Source organism: Anomalospiza imberbis, chromosome 1 (assembly GCF_031753505.1).
Source record: "Anomalospiza imberbis isolate Cuckoo-Finch-1a 21T00152 chromosome 1, ASM3175350v1, whole genome shotgun sequence".
Classification (NCBI taxonomy): Eukaryota; Metazoa; Chordata; class Aves; order Passeriformes; family Viduidae; genus Anomalospiza; species Anomalospiza imberbis.
Window position 1 is genome coordinate 135,473,642 of NC_089681.1, and position 25,495 is coordinate 135,499,136.

Sequence of the window (25,495 nt, forward strand, 5' to 3'; positions counted from 1 at the left end):
TTGCTGGAGCAGTTACTGCACAGAGCAACACAATTAAGTCCCTTACAATACTCTTTGCAAATATTGGTGCTGATAGAGCTGATTAGAGCATTTGCAGTTCTGCTTTACTGTATTATTGACTGAAATTTCAAGGTGAACCTTAATAAGGGAAAATTAATCACTCACTAAACAAGAGTGTACTCTGTCCCAGGCATGAACCGCAAGACTCCAGGTAGTCCAGCAATGTCCAAACCAACCCAATGACTGTTCTGAAGGACAACCTGCCTATATATCTGTGGTGCTTTGACCTTGACTGGAGGCCAGGGCCTCACCAAAGCCATTCTATCACTCCCATCCACAACTGAACAGGGGAGAGAAAACATAACAAAATGTTCATAAGTTGAGATGAGAACAGGAAGAGATCACCCACCAGTAGCCATCATGAGCAAAACAGACTTGACTTGGGAAAATCAGTTGAATTAATTGCTAATCAAAATCAGAGTATGATAATGGAAAGTAAAACAGATCCTTCTTCCCCTGACTCTCTCCTTCCTGGGCTTAACTTTTATTCCCGATTCTCTACCCCTCCACTCCAGCACTGCAGGGAGATACAGAATGGGGTTTACAGTCAGTTCATCACATTGGTTTTGTCTCTGCTTCCTCTGCTGGGAGAGCAGTTCTTGCCCTCCTCCAGTCTGAGGAAGGGGGTGCTCACCACAGGACAGTCCTCCATGAAATTCTCCAACATAAGTCCTTCCCACATGCACCAGTTCTTCTTGACCTGCTCCAGTGTGGGTCCATTCCATGGGCTGCAGTCCTTCAGGAACAGGATGCTCCAGTGTGGGCCCCCCATGGGGTCACAAGTCCTGCCAGCAAACCTGCTCCCCATGGGCTTCCCACAGGGTCACAGCCCTTTGGGCATCCACCTGCTCCAGTGTGGGGCTCCTCCATGGGCTGCAGGCCACAGGTGCCTCACCATGTCCTTCATCATGTGTCATAGTGGAAGCTCAGCTCTGGTGCCTGAAGCACTTCCTTCCCCTGACCTTGGTGTCTGCAGAATCAATTGTGTCCCATATTCTCACTCTTCTCTGGCTACAATTGCTTCCATGCAAAATCCTTTTTTTTTTCTCTTCTTAAACATGTTATCGAAGAGGTGCTGCCTCAATGGCTGATGGGCTCAGCCTTGGCCAGCTCCAGGTCTGTTCTGGAGCCAGCTGGAATTGGCTCTGTCAGACATGGAGGAAGCTTTTAGCAGACTCTCAAAGAAGCTACCTCTGTAGTCTGTCCCCCTCTTCCCCCACCACTACCAAAATCCAGCCACACAAACCCAATACTGTATCAGAAAACATCTATATACACATATGAAGATATATTTTGGAAAACTAAATCTCTTGCTAATAGTAAAATTAGTATGTTCTTTACAAGCATTAGCTGAAGTTTTGATGACCTTACAAAGTTGCTTAAAGTCATAGAGTTTTGATTCCAGAAAGGAGTTTGAGCAGACTGAAGAAAAGTTTAGCTGAGCACTTAGAGAAAAGGCAGAGCTAACAGACCACCTGCACTTCTTCATATCCTAACACTTCAGAGGTAATTACAAGCCAAGTATGAGAGGAATCAAGAGACATATTGGTCCCCTGAATGTGATCTTTCATTGGTATACCAAATTTTATCTTTTCATATAGCCTCTCTTCATTAATTACCTTCTGTAAGACTTGCAGGACAAGGTCCATTGGAATTTAATCCCAGAGTGGAGGAATTACCATCCAGTGACAGAGGTGCTGTGTGTGCTGAATGCAGACTTCTTACTGATGTACTTACCTTGATTTTTCAAGCCTGAAAACCTGAAAAGTGTCTTAACAACTCTCATTTATCTTGGTTCATAAAAATACAGCCAGATCTAATACAGAAAACCCCTTTCTTTTAAGGAAGAGAGACATTTACAGAAGGTTTATATTAGTTCAGTAGATATTTAATGTAGGCAGAAAAGATGAGTCAGTGCTCATGGAGTGAGATAAAAGGTGCTGAGGTTTCTCTTCCATACAAAGACACTTTAGCAGTGGTCAGACCTTTGACAACATATTAATTCATTGATGAAAAGCTGATGCTTGGCTTTTCTGTCCTTTGGTGTTCTAAAAAGACTTGCTCAAAGCACTCTGAGGTACTCTATTGCTTTTGAATATTTCTTCCTAGGGTTCACTGTGTTTGATTTTTCCTGGACAGAAGGTACTGCTTTGGTTAATGCCATCCTGATAGCCATACTGCTATCCACCTGCAGTACATGTACACATCTGTACATTTAAATACAAAATTTGGTTTCAAAACCCTCTTTTATTATGCTTGGGATGTTGAATTAAATAATACTTGACTCCTTCCTGCAGAGACAGCACAATGTACACAATAGTGCTGATAAACGCCTAAGGTTTTTTTGCCAGTTGGTTAACTGTGGGGATGTGAGAATAGACACCATAGGTAGGTGGTTTTATCCTTTGTAGATGAGGGACTCCCCTATATTTTCATTGAATGTTCATTAGTAGCCAGGTGACTCATTGATTTGTGACTCTTTAACATAGCAATTAAAATAAAATTTTAAAAAAATGGTAGAAGTAATTTGTCTGAAATCAATTAATTGCCCAAGAATCCAACAACATGGAGTAAATGGAAAATACTGTGCAGAACTACCGTAAAAGGGGGACACAGAGCATAGTTGGTACTAACACTGGGTGTCATGATCAATTTTAAATGCTTGTTTTTATTCACAAAACAGAAAGACCAAAGAGATCATTCTGTCACACAGAGCCTGTTACTCTGGAGGCTATTTCACAGTCCTAGCTGGCTGGGTGAGCCCGCACTGCTCCTGAAAAGATGGAAGCATTGCCAGATAGAAATCAAAAAGATGCTTTCTGTTTTTCCTGCAAGCTCAGCACTTTCTCCTTTTTGTAGCATTGGTGCAGTTCTCTATCTTGTCTCAACAGCCCAATTTTCTTTCTTGGTGGCAGCAGGATGTCTGTTAGGCAGTCTCATAGCAGTTTCTGCTTTCTTAGGTTTCTGACGTATCATGGCTCTTTTAACTACTCCATGGCCTCTTGTCTCTCACCCAACAAGCATGTGAAAGTTTGGCCCTCTGCCTCTGATGATTTCCATCAAAAGTTGCCATGCATATTTCTCACATTGCCCAATACATGAATCTCATATCTGTTGGGCTGTCTTGGTTGTTAAATACACTTTACTGCTTTGGTCTGGACTTCCTGCCTTCCTATGTGACTGCACACGGGCAGGTGTAGATATATGTTGTCAGCTGATGCAGCAGAGGAAACTGTAGTAACGATTGGAGCCATGGCCATGGCTATTCTGTGTTTTTCAGTGATCTGGAAAGTCATGCTGAGTGAGCACACTGCAGCTCAAGCTCCATCACAGCACTGCTGGTCTGTGGTGTGTGACTGTCTAAACCCATGTGATTAGTTAGTCTCCACTCAAAAGAAGTTTCTGGTTATACAAAGAGAAATGTAGCTATGCTTAGACAATCCTTATACACTTTGCCCTCTGTATTTCCTTTGGATTTCATTAATGGATATCTCAATCTCTGGCAGCTGATAACATTTCTTACTTGATGACAAACACACACTATGAATGTTCCAGACTTGTTCCCTAGGCCGGGTCTCTGGCTGTAAAACTGCACTGTCTTGGGCTTCCTAAGCACAACATTTTTCTCCTAGAATATCACCATTTCCATACATTTTGTTTTGGTATTCTTAAGTGGATAAGTTGCTATTTCCTTTTAATCCAGTGTTGAGTAGAGAACCTCAGGACTTTGTCAAAGATGGTTATGGCCATGGGTTCTGTCAAGACACGGGCTGAGCTTCAGCCAAATGTATCCTCCACTGCTTTGCTGTTTCTTGACTTACCTGGCTCTTCATACTCAAGACAGAGTGCCAAAACTGGGGCAGCAGGAAAAATTGGGAGGTTGGCCTCAAATGCAAATATAAGCCCAAGGCTAATGTGACAGAATAGCTCTGAGATGATTACAAAGTCCTCTTCCCATTTCTGCAGTTTTAAAGAAATGATCTTAGCAGCTTATAGTGATGGAGGGCAGATCCAAGGCAGAAGCGAGAAAGTAAAGTTTCCAGACCTTCTATAGGACATAGATTAAAGGGAAAGAAAATAAATTACTGAACTATCAGCCAGAGTGACAGATGAAGCACCTTGCAGCAGCCTCCTCCGTCCTTTCTAAAGCGGAGGCCCTGAACCTGCCAGGAGTCTGAGATGCTGGTGAGAAGATCAAAGCCACAGATGAAGCACCCCCAGCAGCCACCAGCTAGCTGCAAATGCCTGTCTCTTTTGTACACATGAGATCAGCTGAGACCTTATAAGGAGAGTTAGTTAGGCTAACAAGAATGGTACAGCTAACTCACTGACATGGTATTGAATCCATGTGCACGACTATTCATTTTTTTATAGTAAAAAAACTGTCTGTGGGGCATCACATCACATCCAGAAAGACAGGTGGGAGTTTATGGGTAAATTTATGTAGCCAAAATCTAGAAATTCCATTTTGGATGTTTTAAATCAAGAAAGTAGTCTATGAATTTAGCCCCAGAAGCTGACCTGTTCTTGGTTCCATAATGGAATGTTACCATAACAGGGTTATGGGAAACAGCAAAACTCCCAGAGTCCTGAGATTTTACTTTACCAGAAAGATTCAGATCTAGCCAAAGAATTGCATGATGGATGCTGCTTGAATTGCAGGCCAGAAGACAAATTAGGGGAGCCAAACAAAAAGTTCAGTATAAACCATCAGAAAAATATATTTTGCAGGTTTGAAAACTATAGTAAATGAACTTGATGTAGGTGAAAGATGAACTGTCATTTTGAAACTATTTTTTAGAAAGAGTTCACAAGTGTTCATACTTCCTCTACTGGGGCCAGACTAGAGTTTTTGGTAAATGAAGCAACTTCTGTGCTCCCCCCTACCCCCCACTACCAAGAACCATGCCATGCAAAACCAACACAGACTTGTATGTTAAAATGTATAAACAGAAGTAAATTTCATGCAGCTGTAGCAGTGACAAGAAATGTATGACAGTTACCTTATTTTAGTGCCTGAAGAGCTTCTTCAGCTGTGGATGGCTAGCTCTTGCCTTATGAGCTATCTCTAGCTCTTGCCTTATGAGCTATCTCTCCTTTCATTTCCTCAAGAAATGCCTTGTTTTTGTTGTCTGAGATCCTTATCTTCTTGGAAGTTCTCCAAGGCATCCACAGGCTGCATAAGGTAGGTCTTCAAACATCAAGGAGACATTCTGAGCTTCACCCCCATTGGCAATGTTCTCAGTTCAGACAGCAGGACAGAGCTCTTCAGGTGTGCCTCTTGACTCAACACCAGCCAGCATCAAAGCAGACCATCAAGGAACCCACTGCTTTGCACAGGGCTGACTTTTATTTCAGTGCACCATAGGAGATTTGTCTTAGCTGGTTCTTTTGTAGAATCTTCTTGGTTGGCTTTGAATTAGGCTACAGCTGTAAATTATATTTTATACATTTAGCAAATGCTGTTACAATCAGCACTATATTTGGCATTCAAATGTATGCAGAAAAACTGGCTGAGTTGGTTAGCTCCCCATTCCCAGTAAGAAGTGCTGCCAGTGTGCCAGTCAGGCAAGGCTGCGTGTCCACTGGAAGGAAACAGGGCCCTTGAAGGGCTTCCCTGTTCAGTCCGTAGGATGCCTCTGGAGGGTTTTATACATGCTCCCACTGCTTCTAAGGAGAAACCTGAGGAGCAGCTGGTCCTTGCAGTGCCTCCAGCCAGTCTGACTCCCCTGTGAGCCTCTTCATCTCCATGTCTCACCTGTAGACAGCAAGGCATTCCTAGGGACACTCCTGGCAAGACATCCTAGTCCCCTTCACTGGGCAGATATATCCAGGAGAGGATGGCATTCTGAAGCCACCCAGTGTGCCTCTGAGAGGTTTGTGTTGGTTCACAGCATGCATCAGACATGTTCTCATAATATGGCAGTTTACTAATGAATATACAAGTGGCAGAATAGGACAAAAAACTGTTGTCTCTTACAGGCACATATAAAACATTTAAACATCCGTGACCCAAAATTTCATCTATCCTTGCAGCATCTTCAGATGTCTCCCAACATTTGATTTTACTCTCTTTTTTCTGGTTTAGATACCTATGTGACCTCTACTAACCAGTCAATAGATTTGAATCTTCCTCACAGTTGTCCCTTTTAGAGTTACCATTTTTAAACAGTGGAGCTAGAAATTTAAAAGATACATTCGTAAGACTGATTCTGAGATAAAAGTAAAGTAGCAGGAATTTAGAAGAATCTGCTTTATTTGGATTATGGTTGAACTCCTGTAAACAAATAATATTTATTGGGAAGAAGGTATGAAATCACACTATAAAACCAGAAAATAGCTGAAGAGTAACTTGCTGATTACTACAGATAAGCACACATGAATATAGGATGAAAATATCCACTTAAACAAGTGAAAGCAAAATTAATTTGTTTTACCAAAATGAAGGTAATCAAGACCTATTTTTTTACCTTAGTTTTTTTTCATTGTCTTGTCTTCAGTTCTGTCTCTACAATGGGCTAAATATTATGCATTCCCAGATTTTCTTAGAAGCTGAAATAATGCTGTTGCAATTTTACAATATGACACAACAGCAAAAAACATCCCAGCAGAGGTGGAAGAGTGGAGGGATACACTGTATTATCTTTGTACCTGTACTGATTTGTACTGTGCTGCATGATACTAACTAGCCAAAAGTATTGTTCTGTTGATTGTTGCTGTTGTTAAATGGTTCAGGTTTCTGTAGTTCCTCAAACACTAACAGTATTTTTATTCTGCAACTGAATGGATTTGTTCTCTGCCCTGCACATGAGAGATTAATATGTCACATTCCTAATAGCATTAATAGGAGCTGCTTGCAAAAATCTTTTGATGACGCTTAGCCAGGTCATTCAGTAGCAATGCAGAACTAATTCTGCTTTGGAGGAAGATGGATGCTGTGTACAGATCTGTGTGAAATAAACAAAAACAGTGCTGCAGACTAAGTGTCCTGTGTTGGATTCTTTGCAAGTCATCCTGCTGAAGAACTGAGAGTGAAGCTGTATTGGCACTGAGGAGCATTCTCTAAAATAACGAGTCCTGAATTTTGTACTCCACATTTTTGTCTTTGTCTCTTTAAAAAACAACAAAACAAGCAACATCTCAACCCAGAGATCCAGAGATATGGAGAAATAGCAAATACAGTGAATAATACATTGTAAATACGGAAAAAACAGCAATCAGGAAAAATAGTAAATAAAAACATTCCATTACCACTTTCCCTTTGAAAAAGATTTCATGGAACATATAAAGACAGGAAAAAAAAAATCAGTGTCATATATAACTGGACAAAGATTTCTGCTGAGTATCTAATTTAACTTTCTTGTTTCTCTACTTGAATAGGAATCTGCTCAAGTTAAGTTGTAGAGGCAAAGTTATAAACAATAATTAAAGTGACTGATCATCTCACTTTACGTAGGTAGATTTAGAAACTGCAGAATATATGACACATGAGAAGAACATTTATTTAAAGCTATCTAGAGAACGAAAGCAGAAGCCCTTATCCTGTGAGCAGCCTTTGAGGTACTGGCAAGGACATCCAAGACAACCAACCTGGATGACAACCAACCTGACCTAGGGTGACCAACATAACAGAGATTCAAAGAAGCCCGAAAGAAACTGAAATTAATTTTTTGAGCAGCTTCAGTCAGAATCGTAAGAAAGGCACTGCCAGTGAGGTTTGTCTGGAAGCCACATTAATCACTTTGGCTTCTCAGAAGCTCTTCGAAAGCTGGAGGTTGGACATAAACCTCTTGTGTCTTTGACTGTAAGCACTTCATTCTGTGTTGGGGGACTTCACCACCAGGTGCTTCAGTGTGGGTGGTTTTTACAGTCTGTGACCTCAGCTACTTTGCAAACTAAACAGGTTTTTTTGGTTCTCAGTTTCCTGTAAGATGAATCTCATGTGTGACATCTCACATCTCAGCAGATACAGCCTCCTGTCTGTGGAAGAAAGCACAACTATTTCAGCTAAAATCCAGACATGTTTGCAGTTTGGTTTGAAGCTTTCAGTCATGAATCTCATGATAAAACTGAGACTGAACCTCACTACATTATGAAACAAACTTACAGACTGAGGAGACAGTCTTTACTACTGGAGACAGAGATGCCAATTTTGAAAAGAGAGAAAAAGCATCTACTAGAAGAGGCAAGACAATATTTCATTGGTCTATCTGATCATAATTCCACTGGTACCTTGATAAATAAATCTTATCATAACTGTGCAAGAAGACCACAAATCAGGAGTTGCATAATCATCTGAGATTTGGTACAGGCCCTCCAGAAGAAGCTCAATAGATGTGGTAGAAAAAAGAACTACTTAAAAAAACCCCAATTCTTTGAAGAACATTAACTCAACTTTTTTTTTTTAATGGCTTTTTTGCAGAAAAATGTTATCACTTTGAGAGCAGCTGGTGACCTCAATAAGCTGGTGACCTCTGTCCCCAAGTGAAAAACAAAAAGGCCCTATGTTTTAGTTAAACTGCACTTGGCATTGCAGCAAGCATTGTAAGATGGTACTGCCATCTTCATGAATAAGGAACATTTGATTTATTTATTAGTTTGAAAGTGAGAAGATTCTAGGAATTTGTTGTCAAGCTAGAAGACTTTCTATTGTATTACCTGTTCTTCCAATTTGTATAATGAAGCTGCAGAGAAGAAGAAACTAGCAAGTGAATTAATCTTTTATAAGTTATTTTCAGTTATTTCCTAAGTAAACACACAGAGTCCTCTGTATTCATATTCCCTCAGTCATGGTTTAGTACTTAAGACACTTGAGGTTGTCACCTAGGTCCAAGGATTCAGTCCTATATAACAAATGCCAACAAAATTAAAGTCTCCTGTCACCCACATGCCAGAAAAAAAGTAGAAGATGGAAAGGCTATTTCCTACTTTGTTTTCTCATGGCTGGTCAAGAAACAGTGGTAAGAAAATGAGGAAATGCTCACCTACATATCTTATTGTTTATCATTTTGCCCATCAGGGAGTACAATTTGAAGGTAAGGTAGAACATTTATTTGATTAGTCCACCAGAAATGCTCTTAATGCAAAGTCTGCATCATTTAATGATACTTTGCCATTCTGAGAGTTGGATTTTTCTATTGTATCAGAAACTGTAAACCTCCTGCAGGCAGATGAAATACTTTTTATTAGTCCCAAGGGCTTAGCTGTTCAATAAATTAAGAGCAGGAAATCCAAGACGTGTTATCTCTTCTACCTGAATTAATTGGCAAATTGTTTTCTGTTGCATAACAGGTGCAAAACACATCATATCCTGCGCCTTGCTCCTTCTGAGACAGCCATCCGAGATGCTCTGATGCTTTCTGTGCAATGGGTCTTCTGTATCAGATTTCCAAAGTGAAATCTTGCCTGCTGTCTGTGAGCATGGAGATCTTTACTCACTACTGCAACACCTTTGGCAATGGGCTGATGATGTGCATGTGGACTGCCACATATTAATAAATCCTTGGAATAAACAGTACCAGAAAGTGTAAATAATTGCTCCTTATTGTTGTCTTATATCTAAAAAGGCAGTTAGGAGAAGAACTCATTTTCTTTTAAAAGTATTGCTTGTCAAGTGTCAGTCCCCAGCCCATTCCAAACCAACATAAGTTTTACTGTTAGCTTGAATGACATTGGTGTTAGGAATGCAAATCTTAATAGGTGCAACTAATAATCAGAAACACACATGTGCTCCCCCAATGAGAAAACAGTGCCATAGTGAACTCCCTCATACAACCAGGGTAATTCGCTATTCAATACTTTCACACGGTTGCATTCTGAACACTAAACCAGAGGACATAGCTTTCACATAACAAATTTGGGAGTTTCTTCTCGAGTCAGACAGGCCCAGGGAGCATAGAGTCAGGCTCACTGTCCTTCCAGCACTCCCAGACAGAGCAGGCAGGAGGTTTTCATTGCATGGGAAATGCACACAAAGCTCTCCTAGGTGAGATTTGGAATTTCTCCTAAGATGTAGTCCGTTTTTAACAAAGAACCCCAAACCAAACCAAAACAAAAATAATTGTTCATATTTGCGGAAAGTTTGTATGCAATTTTCTGCTACACATGGCTCCTTTCTTTGGATTCAAGCAGACCTGAAGGTAGAAATCCGAGCTCAATTGTCAGACAGCAGCAGGAGAGCGGTGGGTGGCCCTGCTCTTCGCTGCGCTCGGTGGTGAGCGCCAGCCTCCCCCGCTGCTCTGATTTGCTTTCCCTCTGCACCCTGCCGCGCCTGCTAAGCAAGGCAGCTGCCACAATCAAAGTCAGAACCTCAGGACACAAAACCATCTCTGAGAACAACCTTTCTGCACTAGACAGGCTTATTGAGGATGGCAGTGCACACAGGATAGCAGCAGCAGCCCTGACCTCTGCATGATTTATCAAAAGTAAAAAACTGCATTGTTATCTCAATTGTGCATGAAAACAATGACTAACTAGTATGTTTTAGCTAAACGGATAAAACAGACAGTCTTGGCTTGTGCTGAGGATGCTTTCCACAGGAGACTGCGTCAGGCAACAACGGGGTAGGAAAACACCCTAAACCCGAGGCCAAGAGGCTGCAGCAGGAACACTACATTTTCACAGCTGTGAACCAAACCTGTGGGCTACCCAGTCTAGGGTTGGGCCTCCAACAGGGAGCAATTTCAGCTTCATCAAAGAAAGGTGCATGAAGCACTGTAACAGGCAGAGATGGAATAAAACAATCCCATATGAAATGCCTCCTCCTAATTATTCATTTGGGACTGGCTTGACACCTGTAATAAGAATTTACAGTCTGGTGTTTCCAAATAGTGTGTTTGTGGAGTCCCAGTTGTGTAAGGACAGGTCAAGAAGGTGAAAAGAGCATTGGTTATTATAAATTATTATATATCTTTAATATATATAAAATATATAATATTAAATATAGATCTTAAATGAAGAGAATATTACTATGGTCACAGAGTCAAGAATAGGCTGTGCTTCAGACTGCCTGTGAGTGAGGCCAGATCATATCTTAAAAATAGGTGTTCTTCTCAGTGCTACCTTTGTAATGGGGGATGAAACAGCCCTACCTCTACTTCCAGCAACACACTTTCAGCCCCACTCTCTCACCTCTTGAGACACTGTACTATGGTGTGAAAACCAGTTCAAAGTCCAGTTCACATAGGTCTCTGTAAGGGAAAACCCATCACCTACATGATGCTCATAATTTAGGGTGGATTGAAATTAAATTTATCTTTGCATGATCCATTCCTCTGAGACTTTTCAGCATTAGCAGCTGCAAAGGCTGCTGAGTTTATGAGTTATGAGTTGCTGAGTTATGAGGAACAGAGTTTATGCTACTCAACCTGTGCCTTACAGCATTTTCATAAAGACCATTTTCACTTTCAGGACTGAAAACTTCCGGAGGGTTAGATCCATTACAGCTCCTGTTCAGATTTCCTCAACAATCCCTTTTAAACAGACATTTTAAAAGGCAAACTGAAGATCTAACTCTGGCACTGGAAGGCAGCTAGACAGAAACTGCTGGACCATTATACTAATTGCAACTTAAATGTTTTAAAGAACAGCCAGATAAGTTTACCTCAGCTTGGCAAAGGTGTATTATTTAACAAACAAACAGAGTACAGTCTTCTTTCCTATCTAGAAAATGTGAAGGAGAAAAAAAATTACTTGACTTTTACTGACTGTTGGCTTTGAGGTTTTGAATATTGGCTTTTTCATTTAGTTTAGATCTTGTTTATTGAAACCGTCAGAGCTAATTTGGATGATTTACACTGCCATGTTGTTGTGACTTACAATTCATACTGAATCATGTCAGATACCATCTGAGGTATAAGTGTACAGCAGCAAAATCAATACTACCTAATGTAGAAATTATATGTGAACTTCCTATAAAACACATTCTATGACTTTTTTATTTTAATGAAAACCATAACATAGTACAGATAAGGTATATTTAAAAACTAGGCCTCTAGTCAGAAAAACATGAGAGGTTATTAAGTTTATCTTGATTATCTTATGAGTGTTTTTGACAGAATATATTATCAGGCGTCTTCTGAAATGTGAACTCTCACTACCACTAACAACTTACATTATATACCAAAGCCAGTCACTCTAGATATCTTCTATTAGTCCAAAGAATCTATAAAGTCAGTCCATCACCATTTGACAGTCTTGAATCTGGCTACATGTATGTTTCAAAACCAGGCATGTTTTTAATTGAAGTCTGTATCAATCTGTCCCCTAAAGAATTTTATTCCTGACAATAGCTGGGAAGCAAAATTATTTTCTGATACAGTTTGCAGCGAATGGCAGAAATTGAAGGAGTTACAAATAATGGAGAGAGATGATCATAGATAGAGCAATTGGGACCATTTAGCACACCAGCTGCCATAATCAATATGCAATTATTACTTCCAGGAACACAGAATTATTGATGCTTTAACAGCTTTTCTTTGTTTTAAAATCTTTACCTTGACTTGAAGGTAATCTGAAATGGACAATATACTGGTACCTTCTGTATTTCATTTCAGTGTCTTAACTCACCCCTCAGTGTTTAAAAATCCATGTTTTTATTTCAAAAAGTGTTTGTTAGCTACAAAATCCTAATGACAATTTGCTTCTAAAAACTATCACCACAGTTGAAAGTACTCTGTGGGAGCAGAGGACCTTTGGGTCTGCTCCTGCTACTAGAGGAGATTACAAGGCTGTCACATCATTCAGGAGAATAGTGTTGGAAATGCACATCCAGCGAACATTAGAGCACTGGGACATAAGTGTGGTAACAAAGACAGATAAGTTTAAAATCAGGATGGCACACAGCTTCCCTCCTCCTCCTTTATTTCTTTTTTTTTTTTAACCTGATTTTTTTTCAAAACAAATACGTTTTTTTTCCAAATGTATTTACAATCAACCATAAAAGAAGAGGAGGAGCAGCTGGGAAGACAACAAGCTGCAGAGAAGGAAAGCAGAGCTCAGCATGTCTGTGTGCCACTCACATAACCAGGAACAGAACCCTTCCAAATGTAATCCTGTTTGTGTCACTGTTTGCTATACTCCCTAACTGGATTAAAAACAAAAAGAAGACAAATCCAAATCCTCCAAGGGCTATCTTTGGAACATCTTCAGAGATTAATGGCAGGCTCACAAATAGGAAACTGTTTATAAAACACATTTATGGCATGCCTCTGGATTAGGAGGCTGAGGAACTCAAAACAGTATAGATAGAATAATGGAGAAAACTCCAGAACAAGCTTTCCAGGTTATTCTCAGATTATGTTGTCATTCTCTTTTTGTGTCTGTCCTTTCTTTTGCTTGAAAGAAAAAGAATTTTCTAGGTTTTATTTATTTTTTGCAACTGTTTGGGATTAATGAAGCATGTATTTGTGAAGTGTATGAAGTCTGGCAATGTGATTGTTACCTCTGGCTCCAAGGGAAGGAATAGACTGACAGCAAGCTACTGGTATGTCTGAAACAGGGGGAAAAGATGTGTAAAAGAAAGAATGTTGGACACATTCTGTTTATCCATTGGAAGTATTGAACATTATGTGATATTCCAAACTTCAAATTGTCCAAGAATAGTATTTTGAGCCTCAAATTTGCAAACCTCACAAGTAATTTCCATTCAAAATCAAGGTAGTTGCTTTAAAAAATGTTATTTAAAAGAAGGTATAGCCAAATAAAGCTCATAAAATTTCTTAGGTTACCATTCTTTTCCATCTTATTGCTGAATACCTAAATTACATTTTACAGTTCCTTACATATTATGAGGATTAGTAGTATAATTTTTCCAAATGGTAACCTCAACATCCTGTTAATCCACAGATTAAGGATATGGTGCCTTGTGACTATTGGAACTGATACAGTCTTGAGAGAAGTTGATGTTAGATAAACCATAATGTCTTTAGTGCCTGTACAGAAATATGTGTGCTCTGGCTACCAAACAAGCAAAACTGTCTCTCCATCTCATTTGTAGAAAATGACATCTATCATTGCTGGCTAACACTTCCATTTGTGCACTGTGACCCCTTCAGAGGCAGAAAAAAAAATACACTTGTTCAACACTGAGTCTTCTTTTATCACCTGCTATGAAAAGAACTCTATTTGACCCATTAAAAAATGATTAAATAGTAGGACCTGGAATGCAAATTGAAGACTGATGAATGCTAGATGCTAATTAGATGCACATATCAAAAATAATTTCAGCTGCTTCAGTTATCAATACCCTGATGCTGCTTATACTTCACTAGTTCACAGTCCTATTTATATACCAAAGTACACTTGTATTTAGTAGTGCCAATAGTGGTATTTGTTTAATAGGTATTTTACTTAATGTCAGACTGCTGATCACCTCAACTTTCAAGGGCTGGGAAGAATGACAACTGTGAAGAAATGCACATAACACCTCATAAGACAGGCACCGCTACTCCAGGATACAAGGGAGACCCTCCATACAACTGATTAAAAAAAATGTTGCAAAAACATATAAAGAACCAAACCTGAAATCTCTAAGCAGTTAGTTTGGGAACTGCTGTAGCAATAAGATGACTAACAAGATGACCCATGTGACCAGTATTACCATGTAACTGGTGCAGTTTATTGCTTTGTTTAGATTTTTAATCCCACAATTTTTAAGTCAGCTTAATGACTGAGGGATATGTTATGCACACTTGGAAAGGGCAGTACCACAACCCCAGATCTTTACCTGCACATTTTCAAGACTGGTACTTTCCATTACCCCCAGGTATGCAGAAAGCAGCAATCCTCAGATGTCCCAACACCTTCTTACTTGTTGACATCACTGCACATAAGCAAAATCCTTTAATGTTATTTTAGTGATCAGTGGGTTCCAAGAAAAGGATAAGGGTACTAAGTAAGTAGAGGCCAGGACACATTTTGCAGCATAGTTCTCTGCAGTTATCACTTGGTCCTTGAGCTTATCTACTGCAATTTTTTAGAACTGTAGAAGGTTTTATATCTCAAATTTTCCAATGCATCTTTTCCCAGTATTTTGTTTGAATAAACACTAAGAGCCTTTTTAAAAAATTGAATTTGAGACATGAGTTCAAACTGTGTCTAACTTAGGAGTTTCTTAGATCGAAAACAACAGCTGCAAAACCCTAAAACTTTGCTATCTCAAACGCAGTGAAATAGAAACAGCTGCAAATTTTCAGTACAATGCCTTGCACATTTTACTTGTAATATTTTTTCCTTACGGGGTATGAATCAATAAGCATGAGTTAGGCTATCACCATTCAAAGGTAATACTTCTGTGCTAGATGCGCAGCTCCTGGGTCTAATGACAGGGACCTGAAGAGGCACATTTTAATGAAGAACTGTCAGCTTCCTAAACCACTCTTACTTTCCGGCAATTTCTGTGCTTATGGGCTTGTTGAGACTGTGGAGACAGTTTTGGAGTAGAAAATTCCAAAATTCTTTTGATTGCAGATTTAATCAGATTCTTTAGTTACCATTGAGCTTTTAAATTATTTTCCTATTTGTCAAATATTCCGTATTATATGTGCAGTTTAAAAAGTCTGAAAAGCACATTCTGTAAATTTGAAGGAATACAAACATTTCTCCTTTAGGAACTAAGTTAGGTCATGGGACATGAAAAAGCTGTTGAACAGTCACAGATTTCCATCTGCAATGATCTGGGTTGGATGTTAAAGGTTTTGTATCCTATTAACAATCTCCTGAGCTAACCAGCCCCTTAAATGTGATTACAAGGATCACACATCTAAGACCTTCAAAAGGGGTTATGGAGCTCTTTCGATCAACTAAAGAAAATATCTGGCAAAGCTCAGGGTTGCTTTAGAGAAAACTAGGCATTCAAATAAATAACTTAAGCTTTTGGACATCCTTGATAATTCATTATGGTAGATGGCATTTATTATCAAAAGAATACTGAGCTAAATGTAGACAAACTCTGTGGTGGTTTTCCTAGAGGATATTTACTCAGGTGTTGCAGGAAGTACTGCTTCTCTGTAATAAACACCAAAGGGGAGGAGTTCCTTATATTTGCTACAGGCTGTGCTCGGTTAAGCAGCCAGAGAGGTCAAAAAGCACTTCCCCAGAGAGGTAAGTTCTTTGTCTCTTATAGTGTTGGTCTTCTACTAGTTAAGCATGCTTGTTTATTTTCTGTAGTTATCATTTATATACCTCCTGATCTTTCTGTGTATCACTTGTTATTTGCATACGTACCTTATTAGCCATCAAAACAACTCCTCTTGAGTAGAATACTATTAAAAGATCAATTATAAAGAGAAAAATAGATGAAAAGCAGGAACATATGTCTTAGGTCCCACAAACTTTCTATGGCTGAACTCTGCCCAGGATTTGGAGCCCAGCAGCCAAGGACCTCCTTTTGTAGGGAGGGTCCACTGTGTCCTGCCTATCTGCATCCTGACTTTATTTGGATGTAGCATTATCTTTCACAATATAGAAAATATTATTTTAAGTAAATTATAGCCTTAATTTAGTGCCTTAATCACAAGGGCATCTTTCCCACCTCTCTATTCCTTTTTGTTATTAGAAGCTTCTAAGAATGTAGTTCTTCTAAGAATGCAGCTCTGGAGTAAAAGAGTAAAAGAGGAGTCTTTTACTCCAAAAATGGAGTAAAATGGAGTAAAAGAGGTCTATTATGTGTGTTTTGGGTCCATTACATTTTAATAACAAAGAGTAAGACGTTCTAAAAGCAACTCCCTAATGTGATCTAATGTTGAAGATGCTTTGAAAGGCTGTCTGTTCATACTGCTTTCATATTTGTCACATTGTAATTTAAAAATAGTTTTCAGACTTGCACCCACAATGCTTCTAATGAAGGTAAAAACCACGTTCAAAGGCAAGGTAAAAGTCTGAAACTAATCTAATCACAATCTGTTAAAAATAGAGTGTAGTATAGATGCTGTCTTGTGGCATCAAGCAAATTTAACCTCATACCAGGTACAGCTGGAGATGATCACACTTCACTTATCTTTTAATATGTATATCTGGATATTGTCAATACATAATATTTGTCCTTAAATTTTTCAAATTTATTTTGGGGCAGAGAAAGCATATACCCATATTTACTCTAGAACCTTGAAATCTCATCTGAAACGTTTTCTAGATAAAAGCAAAGCAGTAATTTTTTGGGAAAATGAGGGGCAACAGCCAAGGCAGGTTGAGATGGAAAAAGAACATGAAGGAATGAAAATAAAGGCAAAGGAGGAATGTGGCTAGGCTGCATGACACTGACTGCCACATAATCATTTCATGACTAAATTTTCCAGCACCGTCAGTGTCCATTTGACACACAGATTCCCCAATGGCATAAATTCCCTGTTTGTTTCAACAGTACCTAGCTCTATAGGCCTTGGACATTGGTCTTTAACTGGTTTAAACTAGGACCCTTTCTGCAGCAACAGGCTGCCATTACTTTTGTATTGTTCAGGATTACCTAAGTGAAAAAGATAAGAGTTTTTTGGAGTTTCACAGTTCACCTGAAAAATTAATTAATGCAGGAGACATAATGTGTTCAATACTTCAAGTGGTTTATCTGACCCCTATTACGGGGCTTTGCCTTTGAGGCCCCTTTGACGGAGTTCGCATAGAGAATTTTAGGTCTTCAGAGCTAAGGGATAGTAACTTCGGCGCACAGCGAGAGTTAGGTGAGGTGGGCAGCTGTGGTTTTAAGACAGCATTGCTAGAAGTGGAAAGGAACATATCAGTTAATCACTGATGTTACTGTCTTTTCTGGTTCCCATGATTGTGTCTAAACACTTCTCAGCTCCTTGTTCCAGGTCGTGGGTGCATGCAAGCTCTTTCTAGAAGAGCTATGAATACCCATCACGGGGTATAGCAGCTGTACTTCTAAAATTCATCCATTTCCAACCTTTGAGTACTTTGTCTTGCAACTTCACCCTGCTATTATATTATTACACTTATGTTGTGCTGTTGCGGTGCAGTCACCTCTTTGCAACAGGTACTAACGCGAGCTCGGGGCATGCACCAGATGTGAATTACTTTTAGAGGGCCGGGTATGTCCATTAGGTTTCCCCAGGGCAGCGCAGCCATGGATGTAACCCCAAGGACACGAGCCGCAGCTCTCCCGTGCCAGGCCGGCAGCCTCGCTGGGGCTCGGCGGCCGCCCGGCGCCGTGTAATCCCCGCGGGGCGGATCAGGGTGCGGGGGCCGTGGCGCGGCTCTGGAGGCGGCCGGCCCGGGATCCCCAGTGGCCGCGGCCGGCCCGGCTGCCCCTCAGCGGCCGCCGCTCCCGCCGGGAGGGAGCCTGGGCCGCCCCGGCGCCCCCGCCGCGCCCTGCCCGGGGCGGGCCGAGCCCTCCGGCTTTGCCGGCGCCTGCGGGGGATTAGCGGGGCAAAGCGCTCATCCGCCGCTGACCCCGAGGCGGGACCGCAGCCGGGCCGGGGCCGTCCGCAGGAGGAGGAGGAGGAGGGCGAAGCTGAGGCACGGTGGCCGGAGGTGGCGCGGCCCCTGCCCCCTCGGCGGGGCTGGCTCGGCGGGGACCGGAGGTTTCGCTGCGGGTAATCCCCGGCCGGGAGCGACAGGCAGGGCACTAGAGCGAGTCCCGGCGCCGGTGCCTGAGACGGGGCTCTCCGCGAAGCTGCGCTGCCCGGCGACCACGCCTCGCCGAGGGGCTTCGGGGCGGCCCCCGCGGGATGGTGGCCCGGCCCCCGGGGGGTGGTGCGGGCCGGGCCGGGCCGGGCCGGGCCGGTGCCTCCCGCCGCAGCCCCGCTCCTGCCGGGACGGGCGCGCCGGGCAGCGGCGGAGCGGACAGGGGCTGCTCGGAGCCGGGAGCTCCGGGCGCCGGGGCACGTGCGGATTGGCTCTTGCTGGCTCTCGTTCGGCTGAATCCTGCTTGTTTCCACTTTTTCTTTTTTTTTTTTTTCCCTCCCTCCCTCTTTTTTTTTTTTTTTTTTTTTTTATTTTCTCTCCCCTCTGTTTTCTGTTTTGGATATTGGTGGGGTTTTTTTGGTGTTTTTTTTTTTTTTTTTTGGGTTTCTTTGTTTGTTTTTTTTTGTTTTTTGTTTTTTGTTTGTTTTTTCCCCCTCCCCCGTGTGAGCGAGTTTCTGGATAAGAAACGCGTGCAGAGTAGTCGTGAGAGATGAGAGATGCCTGGCGCGCGTGGTGCCCGCGGTGACACAGCCGGGCGCTCCCGGGGCAGCGCCAAGCGCCGCCCGCCCGAGGGACACGCGCGGCTGCGGCGTGACCGTGGCCTCGGCTGGACACGTGCAGTCCTGCCGTGCCCACTGTACACTCACACCGCGTAACTTCTTGTTGGCTAATGCTAAGTGCTAGCAAGTTTGCTTGTTGTCTGCAGTGCCTTCCTTATCTTGCTATTAGGTTACTGTATCGCCTTAATTTCAAGCCCTTATAAAGGTCATTGATACAGCAGCTTAATTAATTTTGAGTTGCCACTTTTCTGTCGTTAGAAGTTCTGATAAATACGGAGTGAGTGAGGTCGCGCCATATTGGTTTTTGTGGCTTTATGAAGTTTTACTGTGTTAAAATAGGAAAATTAAGTGATGCTTTAGCTTTGAAAACCCGGTTATTTGCTAATATATTGATGTAGTGTTTAGTCAGTGAAAAATTATCCTCATCATTTGCAGTGCCTCTCTTCTGGGAGCCACAAAATTAGCTGGGTATAATTCAGTTCATGGATTGCTAATGTCAGTTCATTACTTCTGGTGGCACAAAGTCAAAATACAATTTGACAATTCCCCCTTCCATTTTTAATCTTCTTCATTATTGTAATGCCCCTGCAAAAATATTGTTGAATGATAATTGCCATAAAAATTTTAAGTTATCATTTGTTTTAAAAACATCAGAGCTTTTCAAATTGACAACAGTAATTAAATTTAGTGTTTTGTTTCCTTTTTCTTTTCATACCCTCTTTCTTTAAATAAAGATTGGCTTTTAGAAAGGTTTGGTTTCTGTACTTGTATCAAGTTTTAAACTCTGAAGGATTGCAATCTAGCGGGTAGCCCCTTTGCACGAGAATAGATTGAATGCTTACAGCCCTCGCTGATTCTTAAACCTGTTGCTTAAAAATCCCCTCTTCCAATGGAGTTGCCTTAGAGCTGTAAACCTCAGCATGCAGTGTGACTTTCACTGTTGTGGGGCATGGCAGGGAATGGATGGAAGCCAAGGTGGAACCTAGCACTGAAGCAGATCCCTTGCATCTGTGCTCTCTGAGAACATTCAGAGAGCAAGGAGCTGGAGCCTGCCATGAGCAGGGCTGGCCAGTTCAGTCTGCAGCAAGTCAAAATGTCAAGATCAGCTGAATAATAATCCGCAGATGAAATGTCAGTGTGGACACCCAATATGCATTTATCAATAGCAAGAGATCAGGTACTGATACCACACAGTACTGCTTCTCTACTGCATGTAGAAGTTTTACAAAGGTCGAGGAGTCCAGAGGCATCAAATGTCTCTGAAAGCTGTCTTGCTTTGTTGGGAAAGTTGTCACTGGATAACAGTCACCAAAGAAAAAAGTGTTTTTAGAAACAGAAGAAGCAGTTACCCAGCCTTCCAGAGAGTAAACATTAAAAAGTGTCCTCAAAAGCCGATCAGTTTCTTCCATGAACAGCCCTGAAACTGATGTATGTACTTTGAATTGTGCCCAGGAGATATATTGCCTAAATTGAATACCACTCCTTGCCTCCAAATGCTTTACATAACCATTTATTCCTGCATTTACATTAATTTAGGGTTTGGTTGCTGGATTCAAAGTTTGCTTGGCAATGTCATTGCATGGTGCTTGCCTTGTTTGTGCATCATCAGACAACATCCAAGTCGCCTGACAGCTTTCAGGTGATGAGATGCTTGCAGTTTTCCTGTCTTTAGTATGGAGCTGATACTCATTTTGTCAGTTGCCAAGCTAAAATTCTTTATTTCCAGCATTTAAGTAGATAGAATTAATTTAACTTAACATGTCTGCATCTGAAGCAGTGTAACGGGGCTCCTGTTTTAGGCAATGGAACTTAGCCAGTAGAATCAACAGTGTCTGGAGACTGAGCTGTCTTATGCAGATAAATGCTAACCAGGTGAGGAGAATCAAATTTTTATTTCTTTGATTGAAATGGAATTAAAGCATCTAACTTAGGTTCCAATAGGTGTAGTCTACACATCAGCTTAGGTGAAGCCTACCTAAATTGATGTTTTGTGTCTTTCTTACTGGTGTAAGCACACAACAGCAAAAGGCATGGACTGACTGTTAGAGAAGGTTGTTGAATTTTATTCATCTACCATATCTGGGACTAAAGAGGCCTTTTTTCCCACTGGAAGGTTTCTTGCAGACAGGAAGGACAATTGAAAGCAATGGGGAATATATAGAGTAGAAAGTAGTAAGCAAATTGATGTGCAATTGAAAAGGATAATTTGTCTAGACATATGGAGAGTACAAAAATTATGTAATTATGCAGATCTGTTGTTGTTTTAGAGTGAAATTATAATGCTAAGCACATTCAGCTTTTGGAAAATTAAGTAAAAAAAACCCAAAAAAAACCAAAACAACAAAACCTGCAAACCTCCAAACATTTGTCTTTAACTAATGGCCAAACTAGATAATCTGCTCACACTGAGCTTAGATTTGAGTATAGTTCCCATTCAGATATAGGTTGCATCACCATTGAAATCAGAGGCCAAATATTTCCCCAGAATTGAATGGGAGTTATATTTAAATTTCCAGAGCAAACATTACTCATTGAATGATGGCTAAGATAATATACTATATAAATGAGTTATTATAGTTCTAGCTAAGAATATAAGCTGCAGTCCATGCTCTTAGTTGAATAATCAAATTATTTATCCAGAAATTGCTAGGTGCCAGTACGATGAAGGGCATATTGTAGCTTCATGCTTTTTGGCTTGTTTTGAAAATTCCATGTGGCAGGCTTTAACTTTCCTATTAAGTACTTGTCAGTGTGGCATAACTCATGAAATAAGAAGAAATGTGGTTTGGGATTTGATTGTGCCACTGCATTAAGTATTAGAAGGCCCTACTGTGTCTTGTGATTAGTGCCAGACTAAAGAACTTCCAAATTAGATATTGAATAAAGCAATAAAGGGGGTGAAAAAATAAGGTGAGATGGAGATTTTTATTTGATGTAACAAGCTGTCTATTTTTGTTTGTTTTGGTTTTGTTAGGGTGATTACTTTTTCTGGCATCCATTAGGCAAGAGGTTGAAGTTTCACAATCTGAAGGAATGCATTGTGTCACCTTCAGAGAAGTAACAGGCCTGATATGCCGTGTGCCAGTGTTCATGGCACCTGACATCTGCCAGTCCTGACATACAGGAAGATGTCTGGCACATTTCAGGGTAGAATGTGTGCAAGAGCTGTCTGGTTAAACATAAGGAATGTTTAGAATGTGAAGGAGAGAGGGATGGGGACAAATAAACCAGAGGACTGCCTCAGTAGGTGTGTTTTGAACTGAACCAATGAGGTCCTGGTTCCAGTTTTCAAGACCAGAAAGTTGTGGTAGCCAGGAGACAAGATGCTGATGGGAACTTAAAGGCTGCATTCATTGTAGTTAAATGTGAATAGATGTCTGCTTTGCTAATCCTGTAGGCTCTCTGTGTGGAGGACGATGAGTGACATGAGGCAAGGAGCTCTCATTTTATTAGCTCTTTATGGAGGAAATGGGTATGTTTTCATCCAGCTGAGATGAAGGTCTATTCAGAAACTGTTGGGGGGAATGTTTATTAGAAAGTTGCACAGATAGGTGGTATGAAACAATGGTGAAAATATTGAATCAATATATAATATTCTATGTGAAATTTAGGCTCATTGCTCCATTTCAACCCAGCTAGCAGAAGCAAAACCAATTGCTTATTCCCATGTGACTGTGTTGACTCTAGTGCTCTGTGGCCTTGACTGAAAAGCCCTCCACAGGGCAATTGGTTTGTGTCTGAAGCTTTGGGTGTGATAAATGTACTTCACTGAGTTGCCTTGGCAGCAATGAGATAGTCCAGAGGAGATATACTATACTCTTCAGCAGGCTTCCCCTTCCCTCTCCAAACTGACTAGATACTGAAAATGATGGAGAATGCAGTGGTCTGTCAGCAGAGCTGCTGAACAGGGCATCTCTGGGTATCTCTAATATTTGGCCTGAAGTCCACTGTATAGGGTGCATATGTTTGAGGTGAAGCAAAAAAGCATATAGGAATGGCTCATAAGAATTCTCACCCAGTTTGTTCTTATAACTGGCACCAAAATCCCTGTCTCAGATAAAAAAAAAAAACCACACCAACCAACAAAAAAAAAAAAAAAAAAAAAAAAAAAACCAAACCCCAAACCTTGTTTTGTTGGAACTCCAAATCTATTTTTTCCTTGTCTTGAATGTCCTGAATTTAATTGCTGTTTCTGTCTGTTTGGCTCTCTCAAACTTACAGGACAATGTACTCTGTGATTTAAACTTTGTTTCACAAACTCATTAAGAACTATAACTAACGTGACAAAGAGGGGCTCAATCCCCTTTTGCCTAGGTCAGTCTATCACGTTAATTCATTTATGCACCATTCAAGCCATAAGGTTTCATAATTTATAACCTATAACTCTTAATTGGCACACCTCCATGCAAAGCAAAAAATAAAACCTACCTGACGTTTTTATTTTTTTTAAATAAATTATTTTTTTAAATAAAACCTACCTATTATCCCTTCTCCTCTCTCATGGTACAAGTGTTCCCTTTATCACACCAAGTAGCAGGAAGGCCTCAGCAGTCCTTAGAAGCAAATCCTGTTGGATTTGCTTCTAAAGCTTTTTGGGTAAGCTGATATTTTATACCTTCTGGCTTGGAGGTTTGGTCTATACCATTTTTTATAAGTGAGCAGATTCTGGGGAAACTGCAACGGGAAAGATGACAGGAGACAGAGATTTGCCAGTGATAATGGTACGTAATGCTCATAATGGCTCTTGAGCTCTTTCAGGTCTGCCTACTTGGTGCTCTTGCTTTGTCTTACTGGCACTGTGCCCAGCATCCATCAGGCCTTACCAGCAGGTTAGCCAAAATCTGAGCAGAAGCTGAGTGAACTGTCGCATTGAACACACCAGAAGTATTTTTAAAAGTTCTTTTTTTTTCCTAGCGATTCAAGGGTACATTCCCAGCTTAGAGATTTGGATCAAGTTATAAATTGTGGTGTCTTTTAAGTAATTTTTTAATGGTGAAGGGTATGATAAATTATCCACTTGGTCACGCATCCAGACATATTCCAGGAGCAGTCCAATTTATTGCTGAAATATGAGGTTAAATCATTATCAGCTTTGACAACTTCACTGAGATGTAATAAAACATTATCCATCATCCAGAATAGAACACTTGAAATAATTCTATTTAATATATTTTCAATAATATAAGTGAAAAATAAACAATTTATCTGCAGGGACTTACTCTTAAACTTGGTGAAAGTGAGGAAACATGGTATTCATAATAATTCTTTCAAGTTATCATTTTGAAGCTTTAAATCAAAAGAACTAGGGTGAGTAATTTTTTTCTGGAATAGCACTCTTAAATTATTGAACTAAATATGACAGCTACTAAATGCATATTTTTAAGTATGTGGTGACTTTTCTTAAGACTAGATGATGTGCAACTGTTGTGATTTTCAAAAGAAAACAAAAGCACATGGCAATTTCTCTAGCGCTTTTTCTCTGGTAGCCAAATAGCACCTGCAGGATCATGTTTCCTTAGCCCTTTAACAGTTCTCATTGTACCAGCCTCTGCAGACAAATAAGCAATTGATACTGGGAGTCAATGAATTTCAGCTTCATTCTGTCAATGTATAGTGAGTTAATGAAGCCTGGGAGGCTGTCTGAAACAGGAGGTTGGAATGTTGCTTCTTGGAGTGTTCTACTTAGTTTAAAATATCCCTGCAACAGGGTGGTCCTTTGCTTATTTGAAGATTCAAGGTATCAGAGTTCCCAGCTTGGCTATGGCACAGTCTAAATATGTGAAGCTGTTCTTTGAGTTCCTGTGTCAGAAGTGCTCATCTTCAAAAGGGAGGAATTGAATCTTCCTTTCTTCAGCACTGCATATCTCCTACTGCCCGGGTCACAGAAGCTCCTGTGTTTTGGTTTGTTTGGTTTTTTTTGGTTGGTTTTTTTTTTTTTTTTTTTTTTTTTTTTTTTGTAATGTGAGACACAGGAGGCTCTAGATTTCGATGGAAAATTACATATTCTTTAGAAAATAGCCTGTATGTAGACAGACTTCAATATGGTTTGGATAATTACATATTCTTTAGAAAATAGCCTGTATGTAGACAGACTTCAATATGGTTTGGATGCCTCAGTTCTTATAAAGGCAACTATTGATACCTTTTTACTTTTCTTCCTCTTATAAAAAAAAATCACTCGTAACAGGTTTAGTAGTATCCAGTAAGATCTTAAAAAAATAGTTAGCCTCAATTAAAAA

At 40.5% G+C, this 25,495-nt stretch overlaps 1 protein-coding gene across 5 annotated transcripts in view; it reads left to right on the forward strand.

Moving 5' to 3' along the window:
• The first annotated feature begins 16,065 nt into the window (after positions 1-16,065).
• MYO3A (myosin IIIA) overlaps positions 16,066-25,495 on the forward strand; it is a 117,146-nt gene continuing 107,716 nt past the window's right edge. Inside the window, exon 1 of one of the 5 annotated variants that reach the window (XM_068171856.1) lies at positions 16,066-16,161. The gene's annotated coding sequence lies outside the window, so the exon portion shown is untranslated. Of the gene's footprint in view, positions 16,162-18,341; positions 18,606-22,345; positions 22,729-25,495 lie in introns of those variants that run through there. The other 4 variants (XM_068171889.1, XM_068171898.1, XM_068171851.1 and 1 more) reach the window with 4 other exon arrangements.